The sequence below is a fragment of the Aethalodelphis obliquidens genome, unplaced genomic scaffold (assembly GCF_003676395.1).
Source record: "Aethalodelphis obliquidens isolate GAN/ISIS:26980383/991018 unplaced genomic scaffold, ASM367639v1 scaffold9, whole genome shotgun sequence".
NCBI classification, from domain to species: domain Eukaryota; kingdom Metazoa; phylum Chordata; class Mammalia; order Artiodactyla; family Delphinidae; genus Aethalodelphis; species Aethalodelphis obliquidens.
Genome location: NW_020837953.1, coordinates 5,823,223 through 5,844,676, shown reverse-complemented (window position 1 = coordinate 5,844,676; position 21,454 = coordinate 5,823,223).

The following is a 21,454-nucleotide window of genomic DNA, read 5'->3' as shown; positions in this document are numbered from 1 at the left end:
AAACATATGCACACATACTCACACACAGCATGATAAATGTGTCCAAATAAATATATAGAGTGTCTCTCCCACCCCCCGCCACCAAATTCAGAAGTTAACAGAATACAGCCAAACCAAAATATTTTTCAATCCATAAGCATTTGCAGGCTTGAAATTGCCAAAGCAGAAACTGGAGGGTACAAAATCAGACTAAAGCACAGTCAGTGGAATTCCTTGAAGTTACCCATATATATTCGCCAAGCTTCCCCCAGTCCTACACCTAGTCATAAATCCCCCTGCTTCTTTTCAAGAACTTTTACATTTGATCAACGACGGAGGGTGATGTTTAAACCAGGCCATTTGGAATGTCTGATTTTCATACATAGTTTTAAGATTTTAATTTCCACTCTGCAAGCCGGCTTGGATTTTCCCTACCCTGAAACAAATCAGGATTTCCGAGACATGAAAGCAGGCTCCAAGCACAGAAGGGCTTTCTGAATATTCAGCCTGGTTGCATTGCTCAGTCAGGTCATACGTACAGACAACTTAACATCTCACCTCATCTCGTTCCTGGAGGGGGATAGCCTAAAAACCTGGCAGCTAACGTGGTGAGAGAAAAATACCCAGCACTCAAGATCAATCAGTCAAAAAGAGGCAAGAGTCATTCACCAAAGGACAGAGGGATAAACTCAGAGATGTTGTGAAAAATTTACCCAACCAATCTGAAACTAAGTGGTCCCTCTACTTAATCTCTTTCTCCCCTCCTTGTCAAGCCAGTGGCCACGGAGCTGTACAGGGCCAGCTAGCTCTGAGCAGTAGAATGGATGATGTACACAGGATATTGCAAATATATCACAGAATCAGAGCGTGTTAGAGCTGAAAGGGTCTTTGGAGTTCATTTAGCCTGGTTTGAAGAGTTAGTTCTAGGGGAGCAAGAAGAGCCCTGGACTTGGTCAGACTGGGACAGGGTTCTAGCCTCCACTCTTGTTATTTTCAAGCTATGAGCTCTTAGGGAAGTCATTTCAACCTGTCTGAAAATTATATTCCTCATCTGTCAAAAGGGAAAAATGGCTTACTCATAGGGATTCCGTGAGAGTATGATAATATAAGTAAATGCACCTTGGAAGTACCACTGACCATATAAATAGGTGAGAAATAATTATTATTATTATTTACTTTTATTATTACAAAGAATCCAACAAATGCTACCTGAATCCAATCAGTAGTAATCGAGCAGTCTTAACTAAACTTTCGCCTGACCTGATAGAGTCAATAGTTTCCATTCATTTTGTAAAAGATGGAGTCACACCATAGCACAGAGGACGTCCGATGCTAGTGGATTGGTCCTTAGCATATCAGGAACCTATCTCCCCCCAGTTCAGTGATATGCTGATCAAAAGTCAATGATAGGGCTTTCCTGGTGGCGCAGTGGTTGAGAGTCCACCTGCCGATGCAGGGGACACGGGTTCGTGCCCCGGTCCGGGAAGATCCCACATGCCGCAAAGCGGCTGGGCCCATGAGCCATGGCCACTGAGCCTGCGCGTCCAGAGCCTGTGCTCCGCAACGGGAGAGGCCACAACAGTGAGAAGCCCGCACCGCAAAAAAAATAAATAAATAAAATAAAATACGGCATTGTTTCTCATCATCAAAAAAAAAAAAAAAAAAAAAAATTCAATGATATTTGTTCCCATACTCTTTATTCTAATTGTATTTCTGAAAGCCATTATAAAAATTAATTAAATATCATGAAAACAAAAAAATATATGTTTTTATACAGATATTTGTTGTTTATATAAAAATACAGATGATTGCTATACAACACTGTTTAAAGACAATGCGGTAAAAGACACTATCGTCAAAATAGTAGCAAGCAAAACCATTGTAAAAAACTAGAAGAAAATTATAAAAATCTAGACGACCTACACATTCAAGTTTCTTCACAAAAATGTCCTTTATATCCTGCTTCACTTTAAAGAAACTGAAAATATTAGCGCTTATGAGCACGCCCATTCAAGAGAGTCGACTGTGACTCTAATCAGTGGACCCACGGCCCTACTTTGAAAGACTGTCATGTGAATTTTGCATTAATATTATTCCCCTCCTAACTAAATCTAATAACTAACCAACTCCCTGTCCTAACTGACTTGTAGGTAATTATTTGTTGTCATTTATATATCTGCCTATCTGCTGATCTATAGGAGCTCTGAATATAAATCATGTTTAATGTGAGTTCCTTGCCATTGAGGAATCTACAATCTGATTAAACACTAGTAAAATGTGAAAAACTTATAGTTCAATCATGGACATCCAATTTAACTCACAATTATCCTCCAAGGACAATGGTACCAAAGAAAAGAGAGCTAGATTTTTCAAAATAGTTGGAGCATTATTGTTTCTATCTGACACTACCATAAACGGCCTGGCTTTGTCTGTGATCCTGTCAAATGTTTCAGGGATAATGTTTCCTTATTATCAATTCACCTTTAGTGCTTGGAACACAGTAGGTTCTCAACTGGTATGAGCAATTGTCATGAAAGGTGTGAAGAAAGAGAAACATACACAGGACTCTGAGATGGGATTAATTAAGAGGGGGAAATCCAGGAGGCAGAAAGAGATTGAGCAAAGGCCTAGGAAAGGGATGCGTCCTGGATCCATTTGTTCTTGTAAACATCTCTTGAGCACCTTCTTAGACATCATGGCCTTTCTACTTGTATGCCAGAACTGACCTGGCTTGTCCAGCCCAAACAATGGGATTTTAAAATTTGAAGTAGTTGCCATCATTTACAAATCAGTAGATTACATGTACAGATTAGCAGTTTTTCCTAAAATATCAGAAGGTCCAGCGACACCAGCATTCCCACATGGAAGCAATGGGCAGGCACTTTCCTGTATAGTGACATTTTCCTATAGATAAGACATGACCACATATGTCATGGTCACCATGGCTCCCTGGTTGGCTTCACTCATTAATGTTCCTGTATGCCCCTTTGGCAGTTCTGGTTTTGATGCCTCGCTATGTGCCCAGCACTGTGGTGATGCTGGGTCCCTACCCTGGAGGGGCTGCAGAATAACAGGAAGTGATCCAGGTGGCAGGTGATGTGAACCTCAACAAAGAAATGGCTATAGGAAAGGAAACAAATATATGTATCCCAGACATATTTCAAAGCCTGAAATCATGGAAATCAGTGAAATATCATGTCTAGGGAAAGGAGAGGCAGAGTTTAAAGCAATTTCAGGGATTGTAGCATAAAACACCAAGAGAAAGGTGACTAAGATGGGATAATTGGGGAAGAAATCGGAAGAGGAAGGAGAGAGGAAAGGGGGAAGGAGTCATGAAGGGAGGGAGAGAGGGAAGAAGAAAGTATTTAAGTGGCTACCAAGCATTTTCACATCAGCTGGTTTTAAGGGAAATATTATGATGAATTTTGGACATACTGAGTTTTGGAGCTAGCACAGCTTCCAGGGATGGTTTCTGATGGGCAATAGCTAAGAAAACAGGAAATTCATCTCTTCAACAATTTTTAATAATAAAAGCAATAATGATAAAAACATCTAATCTACATTGAACATGTATTCCATGCCAGTTACTACGCCAAACACTTCCTAGGTATGAGCAGTCTTTTGCAATCTTCCCAACAATTGTGAGAGCTAGCAATAATAATAAAACCGGTAAATAATAATTGCTAATAATGAGTTCAGAGTCACCGTGCCAGATGCTGTTCTAAAAGTTAATACATATATTAACTTATTTGATTTTGAGAACGTCCTTGTGAGATAGGTATTTTGTCTACATTTTACGGATGAGAAAGCTGACGTCAAGTGGAATTAGGTAAATTTCCCAAGGTTACACAACTAGTGAGTAATGACGTTGGACTTCCCACCCAAGCCTGTCTGAATCGTAGTTTAAGCACTGAGCCATTACGGTCTAACACTCTGTGCCAGGAAATATTTTTGGCACTAATGACTCAAATAATAAAAGAAGATAGGTAGTCTCTACCCTCAAGGAACTCACAGTCTAAAGGGAGAGGCAGACGAGCACAAACACTGCAGGCTAATACTCAAGACAATCTTAGAGATGCCTACGTACCAGGTGCTCTGAAAGCAAGAGGTAGGGGAGCTGAACCTGCCCAGTGGAAGGAGGGCAGACAAGTAAGTCTTCACAAAATTGCAGCACAAGAAGCTGATTCTGGAAAGATGGAGACAAATTTGACAGGCAGGAAAGAGAGAAAAAAAATGGAAAAAGGCATGGAAGTATGGAAGTTTAAACCTTCTTTGGGGAATATCAAAACATTTCGGATGGCTGAGAATTTGTAAACGTGGAAAAGATCAAGGAATATGAAATGTCAGGGCATGCAGAGCTAGACTGAAAGCCTTCAGTGTCATGCTAAGCAATGAAGGGATGTAGAAAGCTAATCTTTCTTGTGAGCACTGTTATGCACAAGGTGTGCATTTTTGTCCTGTAGGTAATGGGGAGAAATTGAAGGAGTAACCTGCTCAGATCTGTAACATAAAAAATGTCCCTCTCAGGCAACCAGGTGGACATTGGATTGTAAAATGGCTAGACATTTAGAGAGGGTGTATTTAAGAGACTGCAGCAATAGCCTGGGTGAAAAAGGATGAATCCAGAGGGTAGAGAAAAAAGGGTAAACTAAAGAGAAATTTCAGAATTCTTTTGCAAGGGTAATGTATCCTCTGGCTTTCAATTAATCATTTAAATCATAATATGGTGGGATAACTTCCACAAATTCAATTCATTCTGCCTATGCTGAATTAACTTGTTGTACTCAACCACAAGGAAATTTGCTATTTTTGTCTCTTTATATTTATAACCATGATCAAGCTCTTTCCACAAAGGATTTGAGGTGCCTGGAAGATCACTAAATGAAATGCAGTCTCTGACAAGTGGATCCTTACTGAAAGAACTGATCTGGAAGCAGAAGTCAGCCTCTCCTGTCAAATGAGACAAGTTCAAGTTGAAGATATCAAGAAACATCCTCTACGTCAGCTCGAGACTCCAAGTTACCTTCCCTTCCTTTGTCTGGAGAAACAAATGGTGAGAAAGTGTCCAGTTTGCTCTACTGCTAAATTGAGCCTTTCACTAGGAAAAAGAGGAAACATTGAAACTCATTGATGAGTTTCAAACATCACTTGCACACCCTTTCCTGGAGACACTTAAAATTATATAAGAAGACGTGTAAATAAATCAAAACTTTAAACAAGACAATACCTTAATCCCAAAACAGATGAATTCTTAGGAATGTGAAGCATATATATATCATATTTGTGCACAGAGTATTTTTGACCTCTTAATCTCACTTAATTCTTTTCAAAACAACCTGCAAAAGAGTCTGGGAAAGAATTATTATCTCCATTTCACAGATGAAAAAAGCTAAAGGTCAGAGCTTGAAAATGGCTTCCTCAGATTTGCACAACTTTTGTTGTTAGTGACAGAGGTTGAACATCAATTTTACTAATACCCATTTTAAGGAAAATGGAGTGGGATAAAAATACTAGGAACTAATGTTTAGAGTGGTCACTATGTGTCAGACACTATGCTATGTACACTATATGCATTATCATATTTAATTCTCAAAGCACACCATGATAGAGGCAGTATCACTGTTTCCATTTTACAGATGAGGAAACTGAGGCCAGAGAAAATGATTAAATCAAGGTCACACAGGTAATTATTGGTGGACCAAACCCAGACATCCTGTGTCAAATCTAGCTCTTAACCAAACAAACATCTATTTAAATCTCGTCTCTGCAATTAACTGTCTAGCCCTGGCCAAATTATTGCATTGTTGGACCCTCTGTTAAACAAAATTATGTGTTTGTATCTGTGTGTGTGTATGTATTTGTGTATGTGTGGCCTGGTTCCACATCATAGTCTTTGTAGGTCACCAGTAAACATTATTTCCCCCTGTTTCAACCATAATACATTGTCACTAGACATTTTTATGACAGAAATAACCATATTAGTTAATCTAACACAAAACGGCAGCATTTGTATTGATAGTGGAAAAAAAAAAGAACTGTACCTTAAACTCATCTTATAGTCATATTTGACTGCTAATCTCAAAGCTTTCTCTCTCTTTTCTTAGGGTAGAATTAAAGTTTCCTTTTGAGTAGGAAACAAAAACTACACTTGTTCATAAAATTAATTGTCTTGCCAACAAAAGCCCATTTGTTATGGAATTCCCAAATGACTTAGGCACATTAAATCTGAGTTACTTAGTAATACTATAGTTGAAAGAAGTAAAATCTTGTTAATCAAAGATGGGTCCCAGAAAATTCTCCTCCAAACACTGCAGGCTTTAGAACCTCGAAATGGAGGTACTTGAATTTGAAACTATGCCATGTTTGAAAGTCAGAGCTCAAGTCTCATGGATTCCAACCCTTTCAGGCAAAAGTGTCCCTTTTTAAACATAAAAGAATTTGTGGATCTACTCCATGCCATAATGAGAAAAGTAGTGATATTAGTTTATGTTAATTATAAAAACTATGGTTATAAAAGTAGCTGTGTATTCACTCGTGCATAATTTGTAATTTATTAATCCTAACAGTATAATACACTTCTGTAAAAAAAAATACTTTGAGATGCTAGATATTTTTTTAGCATACAGATTCTTGTGCTCATGAGTCCCTTTCAAAAACATCTATAGCCTCTCACAGTGATCCACAGAGTGGAAACCACTGTTCTAAAATATTAGGATTAGAAGGGACGTTTAATGTTATATAAACTATCTCAGTACCTAATAAATGCGTCCCAGGTATAACATTTTGAATACTAGGCATGTGTTATCTGTTTGAACGCACTCAAAGACCTGGGAGGGAGGAAGCTGGAGTAGGGGAGGTGTGGCCAAAAAGACAGGGGTGTGCTAAGTACCTCACAGAGTAGTTGATCTATGCTTCTGTGGAGATATTAGGAAACTCTTTAGAGTTGATCTATGCTGCTTAAACGTCTCATGTCCCCTGTATCGGTCAGGGTCTCCTCAGGAAAATCAAAACCATACTAGTGATTTCAAATAGTGGGTGGTGGGTAGAGGGTGGGAGTAACACAAGCACCTCATTGCAAAAGCATTTGAAGGCAAAGGAAGTCGGGGCGGGGGTGGGGGGCAGTGATAATAACGACAGAGATTAGTTTCTACCACCTACAGAGCTGGAGGCACAGAAGGAAGGGGCTGATATTAGCAGAGCCTAGGAGCACTCACTGCAGACTGAGCAGCTGCTGAGCAAGCCGGCAGCCACTGCTCCTGCTGCTACAGCTGCCGCTACCTGACCACCTGATGCCCATACCCCTGAAGCCCCTCACCTTTGGCAGTCACCGGCAATCACCCACCAGATCTACTTCTGCTAGATCTATTAAAGGCCGCTGCAGGACATAGACACCCATTTCTCCCAGAGAGAACACCAGAAGCAGAAACAGAAGAACAATGACCTTCCTCCATACGTTCCTCCTTTCTCCATTTTTACCCCGGCTTTATAGTCTAATTCCTTCCACTGGTTAAATAGATAGGGAAGCCATCCATCAAGGGAGTTGGTCAAGTGTAACTTGCAGAAGTCTGCCCTGCTGTGGTACAAACCCGGGCATGGCAAATGTGGGAGGGAGCTGACAGCAAAAGGCAAATGCTCAGCTTAATTCAACCCTTCAGCCACCCAGATCCACTCTCACCCGTTTAGTCATATTCAACTTCCATCAATAGCAGAATCATGATTCTACCTAATATGATGAACCACTTTCTAATACAAATCCCTCTCATCTTTTTCAAAAAATAGACAAGTTAAAGCCTTGTCAACTATCACATCCATGAGTCAATTCCATGGAAATTCAGAAACTTAAAATGAAATAGAAAGGCAACTACCACCAATACTCCTCATATAAAATATCATAAAATATTAAAAGGGAAAGACAAAAAAAAAGAAAGAATTGGTATATACACACACAAACACATATCAAATGCAAGAAAAAACATAGATAAAGCTGCTTCAATCTTTGTTTCTATAATGAGTCATTTATTCCATGTTTGATATTTATCTCCATTCCTTTGCTCTTGACAAGCACTCCAATGGAGAGACTCAAAGCTCACCTATTGTTATTTCCCATCACGGTCAGCCCTCCTAAATCTTGGTGTAGCACCTTCTAGAACTAGCCCTGAAAAGTGAGAGGAAATGGTAAACACTATCCTCAATTTAGATAACTGTGACTTTGACATTCAATAAATATATGGCTTTATAAACTATGTATCCTTGGTTCCTCCGTATCTACTATTCTGCATTCATGGATTCAGTCAACAATAGATCATGCAGTACCGCAGTATTTACTATTGAAAACAATTTGTTTATAAGTGGACCTGCACAGTTTAAGCCTGTGTTATTCAGGGGTCAACTGTATTTTCACTTCTCCTTCTCCCTTATTTTGTGATACTCATATTTTACCTCTGCATACATTAAAACTTCACAATACACTTTTACGTATTTTATTTTAAATAATCAGTGTTCTCTTAAAGATAAGTTTTTAAATGGGAAAAAAAAAATTTCTAATTGCCCAGCATTTCCAATGCTGTTCTTTCATCTTGTAGATTTCCGTTTCCATCTGGTGTCATCTGCCTTCAGACTGAAGAACTTCCTCTAACATTTTTCATCATGCAGGCCTGCAAGTAACATATTCTGTCATATGAAAATCAATGAATTTGCTAAAGTTGCAGAATACAAAATTAATACAAAGAAATCTCTTGCATTCCTATACACTAACAATGAAAGATCAGAAAGAGAAATTAAGGAAACAATCCCATTTACCATTGCAACAAAAAGAATAAAATACCTAAGAATAAACCTACCTAAGGAGGCAAAAGACCTGTACACAGAAAACTATAAAACACTGATGAAAGAAATAAAAAATGACGGAAACAGATGAAGACATATACCATGTTCTTGGATTGGAAGAATCAATATTGTGAAAATGACTATACCACCCAAATAAATCTACAGATTTAATGTAATCCCTATCAAATTACCAGTGGAAATTTTTTAAAAATTAGAACAAAAATTTTACAATTTGTATGGAAACACAAATGACCCCAAAGAGCTGAAGCAAACCTGAGAAAGAAAAATGGAGCTGAAGGAATCAGGCTCCCTGACTTCAGACTATACTACAAAGCTACAGTAATCAAGACAGTATGGTACTGGCACAAAAAGAGAAATATAGATCAATGGTACAGGACAGAAAGCCCAGAGATAAACCCACACACCTCTGGTCACCTAATCTATGACAAAGGAGGAAAGAATATACAATGGAGAAAAGACAGTCTCTTCAATAAGTGGTGTTGGGAAAACTGGACAGCTACATGTAAAAGAATGAAATTAGAACACCTTCTAACACCACACACAAAAATAAACTCAAAATGGATTAAAGACCTAAATGTAAGACTGGACACTATAAAACTCTTAAAGGAAAACATAGGAAAAACACTCTTTGACATAAATCACAGCAAGATTTTTTGACCCACCTCCTATAATAATGAAAATAAAAACAAAAATAAACAAATGGAAAAAAATAAACAAATGGAACCTAATGAAACTTAAAAGCTTTTGCACAGCAAAGGAAACAATAAACAAGACAAAAAGACAACCCTCAGAATGGGAGAAACTATTTGCAAACAAAGCAGTTGACAAAGGATTAATCTCCAAAATATACAAGCAACTCATGCAGTTCAATATCAAAAACAAACAAACAAAAAAATCGCCCAATCAAAAAATGGGTGGGGGCTTCGCTGGTGGCACAGTGGTTGATAGTCTGCCTGCTGATGCAGGGGACACGGGTTCGTGCCCCAGTCCGGGAGGATCCCACATGCTGCGGAGTGGCTGGGCCCGTGAGCCATGACCGTTGAGCCTGCGCATCCGGAGCCTGTGCTCCGCAACGGGAGAGGACACAACAGTGAGAGGCCCACGTACTGCAAAAAAAAAAACAAAAAAGGGTGGAAGATATAAATAGACATTTCTTCAAAGAAGACATGCAGATGGCCAAGAGGCATATGAAAAGATACTCAACATCACTAATCATTAGAGAAATTCAAATCAAAACTACAGTGAGGTTCACCTCACACCAGTCAGAATGGCCATCATCAAAAAATCCACAAACAATAAATGCTGGAGAGGGTGTGGAGAAAAGGGAACCCTCCTGCACTGTTGGTGGGAATGTAAATTGATACATCCACTATGGAGAACAGTATGGAGATTCCTTAAAAAACTAAAAATAGAACTACCATATGACCTAGCAATCCCACTACTGGGCATATACCCTGAGAAAACCATAATTCAAAAAGAGTCATGTACCCCAGTGTTCATTGCAGCTCTATTTACAATAGTTAGGACATGGAAACAACCTAAATGTCCATCAACAGAGAAATAGATAAAGATGTGGTACATACATACAATGGACTATTACTTAGCCATAAAAAGGAATGAAATTGGGTCATTTGTAAAGATGTGGATGGACCTAGAGTCTGTCATATAGAGTGAAGTAAGGCAGAAAGGCAGAAAGAGAAAAACAAATATCATATATTAACACGTATATGTGGAATCTAAAAAAATGGTACAGATGATCCTATTTCCAGGGCAGGAATAGAGATGCAAACATAGAGAATGGACATGTAGACACATGTCTACATGTGTAGACATGGGTGGGATGAATTGGGAGACTAGGATTGACATATATACACTACCATGGGTAAATAGATAGCTAGTGGAACCTTCTGTGTAGCACAGGGAGCTCAGCTCAGTGCTCTGTGATGACCTAGATGGGTGGCATGGGGGGAGGTCCAAGAGGGAGGAGATATATATATATACATATAACTGATTTACTTTGTTGTTCAGCAGAAACTAACACAACATTGTAAAGCAACTATAGTCCAATAAAAAAATAATAATAAAGTTAAAAAAGAAAGAATGGGGCCTTCCCTGGTGGCGTAGTGGTTAAGAATCTGCCTGCCAACACAGGGGACATGGGTTCAAGCCCTGGTCCAGGAAGATCCCACATGCTGTGGATCAACTAAGCCCCTGTGCCACAACTACTGAGCCTGCACTCTACAGCCCGTGAGTCACAACTACTGAAGCCCATGCGCCTAGAGCCTGTGCTCTGTAACAAAGAGAAGCCACTGAAATAAGTCCGTGCTCGGCAACAAAAAGTAGCCCCTGGTTGCCACGACTAGAGAAAGCCTGCACACAGCAACAAAGACCCAAGGCAGCCAAAAATAAATAAATAAATAAATAAATAAATGTATTTATTTTGCTTTTCAATTTTGCAAGTTGTTTACTCTCTCCATTAGAGCCCGTAACATTTTAATCATAATTATTTTTAAATTTCCAATCTGATCATTTGAAAATCTCTGCCATAACCGAGTCTGGTTCTGGTGTTTGCTTCGTCTCTTCTTACTGTGTTTTTTTGCCTTTTAATATCTCTTCTAATTTTTTGTTCATAACCAGACATGATGGATCAAGTAAAAAGAAATGAAATAAGTAGGCCTTTAGGGTGAGGTTTAATGTGTATCTGGCTAGGAGTTAGACTGTGTTTAATATTTGCTATAGCTGTAGATATCAAAGGCTAAAATTTCCTCTGATGTCTGTTTCTGTCTCCCTTGTTTTGGATTTCCTCAGAGACTCCTTAAATAGGGTCTGAGGCTTGCAATTCTTTTAGCTGTAATCCTCTTTTATTACACAGTAGCCCAATTAACATGGTGGTAAGTGGTACAGGCTCCAGCAGCAGGCTTCTGCTCCTGGGCTGCTTCTCCCAGTAAGCTGGATCATTTGTATTCACCTATCTCTCCAAATTTTCAGGGCGGCTGTGTGACCTCAATTCGCTCATCAGTCTAAGACAAGTTGTTGATTTTCAGTTTGTTCGGCTTTTTTCTTATAAAATGGGAGTAATGAGTTCCAAGGTCTCTACATATCAGACCAGATACCGGAAGTCTCATTGCCTTCCATTTATGAAGGATAATTTTTTCCTGGATATAGAAATTTAGTTTGACAACTTTTTTTTCTTTTAGCATATTAAAGAAATTATTCCATTGTCTTCTGTCTTGCATTGTCCCTGACAAGAATTTGGTCATCATTCTATTTGTATATAATGTGTCTTTTCCTCTGGCTGCTTTTATTTTCTCTTTATTGCCAGTTTTCAGCAATTTGACTAGCATGTGCCTTGGTGGTTTTTCCATTCATGTGTGTTTACCCTGTTGAAATTATTGGAAAATTTTCGACATTTATTTCTTTAAATAATTTTTCCACCACTACTTACCATACTGTCAGGGTCCCTAATTACATGAATATTAAATTACTTTATGCTTTCTCAATGTCACTGAATCTCTGTCTATTTTACTTCTTATGGCTTTTTCCTCTATGTGCTCTCACTTGGATAGTTTCAAGCTTGCTAATCTCTTATTCTGTTATTAAGCCCATCCATTAGATATTTTATTTACAATATTTCACCTTCCATCTCTCAAATTTCCACTTAATTCTCTTTATATCTTTTATTTCTTGACTTGCATATTTCTATTATTCTTTAAACCCTTGAAAATATGTATAATAGTTTTAGAGTTTTTGTCTGCTAATTCCATCATTTCTGTAACTTCTGGGCTTATTTCTACAGATTGACTTTTCTTCCAGTTATGGGTGACATTTTTTGTTACTTTGCATGTCTATTAAAATTTTATTGGATGCTGGACACTATAAGCCTTACATTACTAAATATTTGGCTCTTATTCTCTCCCTTTAAAGAGTGTGAAAGTTTGTGTTGTCAGGCACTTAATTTGTTTGTGAATCAGCTTGACGCTTTCAAACTTTATTTTTAAACTTTGTTAGGGCAAGTGCAGAGTACTCAGCTACTATGGCATAAACCTTCTTGGGTCTCTACAGAATGGCCTAGATATTCAATAAGGTCTCTGCACTCTGGCATTTAGAACTCCCAGCCCTTTGAGGGCTCTGCAAATTGTTTGCCTTATACCTCCTTGGAACGTATTTTTTGCCAGATACTTGTTCTTTGCTTGATCTCAGAGAGTCTCACTCTGCACATGCACAGGATAATATTCAGCCAGACTCGAAAGGACCCCTGTACATTTTACTGGATCTCTTTCTGGGCTTACTTCCCTCCTCTATGGTACTCAGCCCTGCAATTCAAGTCACTTAGCCTTCCCTCAAACATCTATCTGTTTCCTCAACTCAGTGAACCTGTTTAGCTTTGCTTGGGTTCCCCTCCCTGTCCCACATTTCAGAGAATGCCTCCAGCCTGAAAGCTGAAATGACTGTGGGGTTAACCTCATTTGTTTATCTTCTCTCATGAAGCACAATTCCATGTTGTCCAATGTCTGAAAACAGAAGAATCACATATATTGTTCAGTTTCTCTAGTTGCTTATGACCAGTGAACTAGTCTATTATACTAATTATAAATACTTTTAGCATTTCATTCTAGCAAAAAGTATATAGGTAATTCCACATGTTCTTTTATGCATTAATGTAACAAACAGCTATTAAATACCTAACAAGTTCCTGGTGCTGTTCCCCAGGAAAAAGCAGAATGGTAACCTGGGAAAAAGTCTAACGTCTGGAGTCAAGAGATCTGGGTTTCAGTCTAGGTTCACTATTTGCTCACTTTGTGACAAGTTATTTAAACCTCTCTGAGTCTCATTTCCTTACTGTTAGAGCAGGATAATGTTATGCCTACTTTGCAGGATTACTGGTATGGCTACATATATTGTATGTAGAACAACTGGCCAATTCCTGGCACATAGCCTGAACCTGATTGATTGCAATTATTATTTTTATCATATATGCTATGGAAAGAATTGAAGGTACAATAAATCAGCAGACTGGGGTGAAAGAAATGCCTCCACTGGAGGCTAATAATAACACTATGCCTGAAAGTAAAGGCATAAACTGGGAGACATCCAAGAGAAAGAAAGAACAATGAAAATTGAGAGCTTAAAGAAATAAACTTTCCCTCTCTGGTTAAGTAAGGGAGAGTCTCAGAGTATGCAACCTGAGAATTTCAGAATAAGTAATACAGGCACACTCAGGCACTGAAAGGCAGACCAGAAGCTACTGATAAAGAAACTGGATTCCTTAAAGACAGAAGATGGAGCACCAGAAATGATGGGATCTCTGTATCAAGAAAGTATCTCTAGCATAGATGAAGATTGATGGGAAAATGCCCTCAGTGTCACTCTCCATAAATTGGGTGGAGAGCCACAGGTAATCTGAGATTTCAGGACACGTGGATAGAAGATTTTGCCAATTTTATGGGCCAAACACGAAAATAATAGTGTTTCCAGTTCATCAAACTTAGTAGCAAAATCCTTTGATTTGAGTATGTGTTCTATTTTTCAGAACTAGTTAGGAGAGCTGCAAGAAAAGACTGAGGGTGAAAGAGTGGTAAATGTTACATCATAAATAATCCATGCTACTAGTTAACTGGAGATTGAAATGGAAGAATGAATGATGTGAGTGTTAAGCTCTACATCAGACCATTTCCCAACTTACACCAAAATTTACTTTTTGTGCTTTCCACTTCAACATTATTTTTCAAAGTAACCTTAGCAAAAATGTGTTCAAATAAATTAACATTGTTTTAACTTCCTTGTGTTCGGATTTCTCTCCTCTAATAGAATGTAAAGGCCTTGAATTGAATCAATGATGACTTACTTTTCTTTATATCATACCAGCATCAAATGCTGATATGTTGGCTTATAATAGATTCTCAATAAGTATTTCAAGTATTAAAGTCTGAATGAATTAATGAAGGGAAAGAAAATCAAAATTTCTGACATAATTAGCAAGAAAAAAATTATGAAAGAGTGATTTTTTCAAATGGAGCAATCAGAACTCTGATGCTTATTAAAGTTGGGGCACATTTTTGTACAAAGCTTTTAGACAAATCATCTCCCTCTCCCTTCCCTCACCCAAATTAGCCATAGAAAATACAAACAGTCATGGTTACTTTGAGAAGAACTCTCAGAGGCACTAACAGCAGGAAATAAACTAGGACAATCTGTGGGACGAGAACTTGATGAAATTTGGGACATTTTATATAACATTCTCATTTTGGTTGGTTTTGACTTTATTAAATTAAAATTTTTAAAACACAAGGCAATACCAATGAATACATTCAGGCATAAATAGGCCATGTTAAATGATATTCTATAAGGGAATCTGTTTATGTGATTTTGTCCTCCAACTTTATTAAAACAATCAATAGGGTTTATTTATCAGTGACATTCCTGGGATTACTCCCTGAAGTGGATTTCTTTGAGAGTGACCAAATTACATTATTGAATAGAATTATATGTTGTTTTCTATGTGGTTAATTTAAGAATAATTATTGATACATATGACATATTACAAACAAAAGTAATAATTGAATTGGTTTGAAAACTACCTGAATTAGAGCCAAAGAGTCCATCATCCAACCTGTTCTGAATTCCTTTATATGCATTGCCCAAGTTCTACGACACTTTATTACACCAAGGTGTCACTTCTGGTATCAAGGCCTTTACTACTATTTAAGCAGACTTCTAATTTCTGTGATCATCTACAATTGCTCAGAGCTTAACTACCAAATTGGTATCAATTGTACTTTAGGAGATAAGGTGTCATACAGAGACATCCTCTAAAATGTCTAACACTGGTTACTTACCCTAGGGAGAGTATCCTTCTTTATTTCCTGGTCCTGCAATATCATCTCCTTCTGGTCTATGTGCCCTATTCTCTCTGTAGTCAATATTTATTTTTATCTGAAGCCAGTAGCCTCTCTGTGATACCTATGCTCTAATAGTGTGAGAAATGCTTTAAAATTATCTTCATGTGAATAGTAACCTCTTGACCAGCTCCTAAGCCTTAAAAATTTGCATTTTCCCAAGTAGACAAAAATAAATGAGGGTTCCTTTTTAGGTTCGATTTATATTTAGTAAATGTACAATACTAAATGCATAATAGGGTGAGTTTTGACAAATGTGTGTGCCTGTATAACTGACATTTCTATCAAAATATAGAACATTTCCATTGCCCAGCAAGACCCCACATGCCCTTTCACCAGGCAATCTCCCATGTCAGAGAGAGCCATTCTAAAATTTATCTTCTTTAATAAAGTAGTTTTTGCCTGTTTTAGAACCTCATATAAATTGAATTATACATAATGTACTATTTTTTACCCACAGTTTTTGGCTTAGCATAGTTTTTGAGACACTTAACCATGAAATTCATTCATTGCTGAGACTCCATTTACCTGTCTAGACAAAAGGGTTGTTTCCAATTCAGAGCTGCTATGGATATTCTTGTACGAGTATTTTTGCAGACGTTTGCTTTCATTGATCATGGAAATATACCTAAGAATGGACTTACAGGGTCGTGGGGTAGGTGCCTTTTAATTTTACAAGAGACTGCCAAAACCTTACCACAGTGGTTTAGTGCTGCTGCGGTGTGCTGCCCGGATTCACCCTTCTAAGACGAAAGCACATATTCCCTCATCTGCTAGAAAGGTTGGCAGCTGACAGCTCTGCGCTAAATCCTTCTCTGGGACTTGCCCTCAGCTGCAGAGAGCCATCTCACCCAAGGAAACACAGGGCTGGGAACAGGGTGAGGCAAGAAGATGCCTAAGGTGCAAAATTTAAGAAGGTGCTCGCTCTGAGATCCATGCAAGTGTGGCCCGCTGTTTCTCCTGCCCACATATATCCATACATGACTTCAGAGTCTCTTTAACCCTCTTCAAGGCTAGGTCTATTATCAAATGAAAGGTAGAAGCTTTTAGTTTTTACCATCAATAATCACTTTTTCAATCTGTAGAACATAATACAGTTTACCAAGCATTTTCATCTGTATATTCTCTTTTTACCCTTGGATGAAGCTTAGCAGGTGGAGAATGCTTACAGATAGAGATTTGTTCAAGACATTGACATTGCCAATAACAAAGCAGAATTGAGTCCAAGTCCTAACACATCACAAGTACCCACCTTACCTATAATTTCCTTTCCTATATGCTATAAAGCCTTTCCTGGCAATGTTGGTTTGTTTGCTTTTTTTAAGGGTGAATGAGTAGAAAATGCATGGGCACTGATGGCTTACATAAACTGTCCTTCAGCCAAAATATAAGACTACAGCAAGGCACATTGGCTCTGCATTAGCCAAATTTCTCTGAAAGCAGGGATTTCTCGAACATGTGAAAACCACTTTTCTCGTTATATGTAATTCTGTTTCCTCAGCCTGTGCTAAACTATTGATCAGTAGACCTAAGGTTGACACCTGTACTTTAAGGACTATGTCATTTTAGGGAAATTATATCACTTGAGTTTCAACAGAGCTTCATTTGCCCCATCTCTGAAACTGGTTCCCAGAATCTGTGATTTCAGAGATTATATGTGCTGGGGGCTGTGGTGTGAAAGCTACCATACTATTCTTACTATCAGTCTGTCATTTTATGACAAAATAAAGGATAATCCTTTAAAATGAATATATTCAGCTGATGAGATGGATGTAAATGCCATCATGACCAAGCCTATGCTGAGAACTGGTCTTTAGGAATCCCATATCTCTATAATCCTTTTAATTTCTGAAGTTATCAACCTCTCTGAAGGCAATATGAGAGTGTTTGTTTAAAAAAAAACATGGTCCCTTGGTGGTAGACAGCAGTTCATACTGTTTCTGATTTTCTGGGGGCGTTTAATTAAGCAGTTTGCCACTGGGAGCTTGACACCAGAGAGGAGGCCCAACCCAAAGAAATCTGGTGATTGAAGACAATGTTTGGGGCTTCCCTGGTGGCAGTGGTTGAGAATCTGCCTGCCAATGCAGGGGACACGGGTTCGAGCCCCGGTCTGGGAAGATCCCACATGCCGTGGAGCAACTAGCCCCGTGAGCCACAATTACTGAGCCTGCGCGTCTGGAGCCTGTGCTCCGCAACAAGAGAGGCCGCGATAGTGAGAGGCCCGCGCACCGCGATGAGGCGTGGCCCCCACTTGCCGCAACTGGAGAAAGCCCACGCACATAAAAGAAGACCCAACACAGCAAAAATAAATAAATAAATTTTTAAAAAATTAAAAAAAAAAAAGACAATGTTTGATTGCAATGTTTGATTTATTTTGCTTGGGAGCTATCCACATCCAGCAGAGCACCTGAGGTTTGAAGAGCCCCACAAACAACACACTGCTCCCAGAGCACTGTGAGCCCAGCAAGGCAAACTTGATCGGTAGAAGGTAATGGCCCTTGCACTTGATGGTTGAAGTAGGAAATAGGCCTTTCATTCACAACAATCAGTTATAATAGCAGAAAACCTAAAAAGACCCCTCTGACAGGGGAAGAGTGACAACTAGCAGTTTTCAAGCCCTATTTGACAGCAAAACAATTTAACTTCACCCTTTAAATTTGCTCTTCTCCCAATTTACTTTTTTAAAATGTAGGGTGTGAACTGTTACAGTAATAAGTAAAGCTTTATGCTATCCTTCATGGTTTGTGAACAATGTTTTATATGACTTTTCATTTAATCCTCATTACAATCCGTGGAAACGTATATCCTTTTTTCATGGAGACACTGAGGCACAGACTAAGGAAATGATTTTCGTAAAACTACATAGCCAGAGACCAGTGGCATCAAACTATTTGCCTGGACTATAATCACACTATGTTAAATGTCTATGGGTAGACACCAAATCTGCATTCACAGCACAAATCCCAGTGCCCAGTATGTGAAAGGCACTCAATAACTATTTTTTGAGTGAGTGAATGAATGGATGAATAATTATACTAAGGAATTAGAGTGTAAGATTTATCTTGCATTTTAGCCATCTTTGGCTAGATGTCATGGACTTCCTAAGAGCCTCAAGAATAGCAAACATGGAGATTTAGCTGGACAAGAGCAACTTCCTGTTTTTACTTATTCAATACATATGTGCTGAACAACTACCACATGAAAGGCAGGGTGTTAAATATTATGAAAATTTTACTAGAATATGTATGGTTCTTATTCATCTATATCTGGAAAATACTGTTAGTAGTAGAAAAATCATAATTTTCCTACACCCTTTCCACCTCTTCCTCCCACATCATATGCTGCCTGCTTCTCACATCAATAAGGCTAGAAAAGGCAAGCATAAGCCTATAGAGACAAAATTAATGTTAAGATTTCCTGTTACTCATCCCAGATTTCCATAATGGTCAAATAAACAGGGAAATAATAGAAAGGCATATTACTTTTTCCATCATGACCATGTTTCTGGTAAATTATATGTCTTATAAATCAAACGCTTTGTTCTACTGACAGTAAAATTGGAGAGTTTCATTTTCATTTATAGTCATCTTTAGTTAGGAATAGTTCCTAACACAAAACCTTAAATTAATAGTTCTCAATCCTGAACACACTCACCAAGGGAGTCTTAAAAACATACAATGCGGGCTTCCCTGGTGGTGCAGTGGTTGAGAGTCTGCCTGCCGATGCAGGGGACACAGGTTCGTGCCTCGGTCCAGGAAGATCCCCCATGCTGCGGAGCGGCTGGGCCCATGAGCCATGGCTGCTGAGCCAGTGCGTCCGGAGCCTGTGCTCCGCAACGGCAGAGGCCACAACAGTGAGAGGCCCGTGTACCGCAAAAAAAAAAAAAAAAAAAAAAAAAAAAACATACAATGCAATTTCCTGACTTCACCCAAGATCCACTAAAACTGAATATCTTAGTTTCATTTTCAAATTACTTTTCCAAAGAAGAGAAAGTTAGGAGCAAGTATATAGTTTTACTATATGGGAAGCAAATAAATAAGGAGGTAGCTGGAGGGGGATGTGGGGTAAAGGGAGGATTATTTTGGAAGATGAAACATCTAACACCATGTTTATATCCTGATAGTAAGATCCAGGTTGGGGGTGGGAGGAGATGTATTAGTGATTCAGGAGAGAGTGTAATCCTAGAGGCAAGTCACTGAGTAGGTAAAAGGGGATGGATCCAGTGCACGAGGAGAAGGGCTCACCTTTGAAAAAATCATGAATGTACATCTATATTAAAGGAAGAAAAGTATGGCTGGTTGGGAGATGCTATGGTGAAAATTTGCAAAAGTTCTACTTTCTCAATGAAACTAGAAGCAAGGTCATGAAGAAAAGAGTGGGGGAATAGGATAGAGGTATGTTGGAGGTTTGGAAAGAGAAAAATTACATGAAATTCTTACCTAGGAAGGCATGGTCAAGATGGAAGAGTAGGAAGACCCTGAGCTCACTTCCTCCAACAAGCACACCAAAATTACAACTACTTACAGAGCAACTGTCTATGAGAATGACCTGAAGACTAACAGAAAATACTTTTCACAACTCCAGATATAAAGAAGGAATTACAATGAGATAGGTAAGAGGGGCAGAGACATGGTATAGTCAAGATCAATATCCTGGGTAGGTGACCCACAAATGGCAGGATAATCACAATTACAAAGGTTCTCCCCAAGGAGCAAGGAGTCTGAGCTCCACATTGATTTCCCCAGCCTTGGGAGGCGGGGTTTCAATAAGAAGATGAGCCCCTTGAAAGCCAGTCAGGCTTGCATACAGGAGAGCCAGAGGGCTGTAGGAAACAGAGAATCCACTCTTAAAGGGTGTGCACAAAAGCTCACATACTCTGAGTCCCAGAACAGATGCACTAATTTGAAAGGAACCTGGGTCAGTCCATTTGCTGATCTTGGAGAGCCTCCCAGAGAGGCAGGAGGCAAGTGGGACTTCCCCTGGGAACACAGACACTTGAGGCAGCCATTTTGGTTAGCCCATTCTACCACAAGGACACAGGTACTGACAATGGCCACTTTGGAGCCCTCCCTCTAGCTCATAAATGCCAAGGGCTTACCTGCTCACCAGTGGGTCAGCATCAGTCCTGGAACCCCATGGACTGAGCAGCCAGCTGCACAGGAATCGAAACCCACCCACCAGTGGCCCAGCAGCCACCACACAAGACAGAACAAGGCAGCCAATCAGGCTGGGGGCCAATCCTGCCTACCAGTACACCCACAGTAGTCAGCCTGCCACAAAAGAAGGGCCCACACAGCCCACATAGAGGGCATCTCTGGAGGATATAACTCTGGGGACTCAAGAGGAGTGGGATACTGGGCCCCATTGTATGTCTCCTACATAAAGCCACTTCTCTAAGATCAGGAAATGTAACCAACTTACTTAATATAGAGAAATAAACACAGAGATTTAGGCAAAATGAGGAGACAGAGAAATATCTTCCAAACGAAGGAACAAGACAAAACCCAAGAAGAAGAAATAAGCAAAGTGGAGATAAGCCAAAAAAGAATTCCAGGTAATAATCATAAAGATGCTCAATGAACTTGGACAAATGGATGAACTCTTTCTAACAAAGGATAACCAAAGAGAACTGAAGAATACTATAACTGAAGTAAAAAATACACTAGGAGGAGTCAACAGTAGGTTGGATGATATAGAGGAACAGAACAGCAGACTGAAAGACAGAGTAGGAG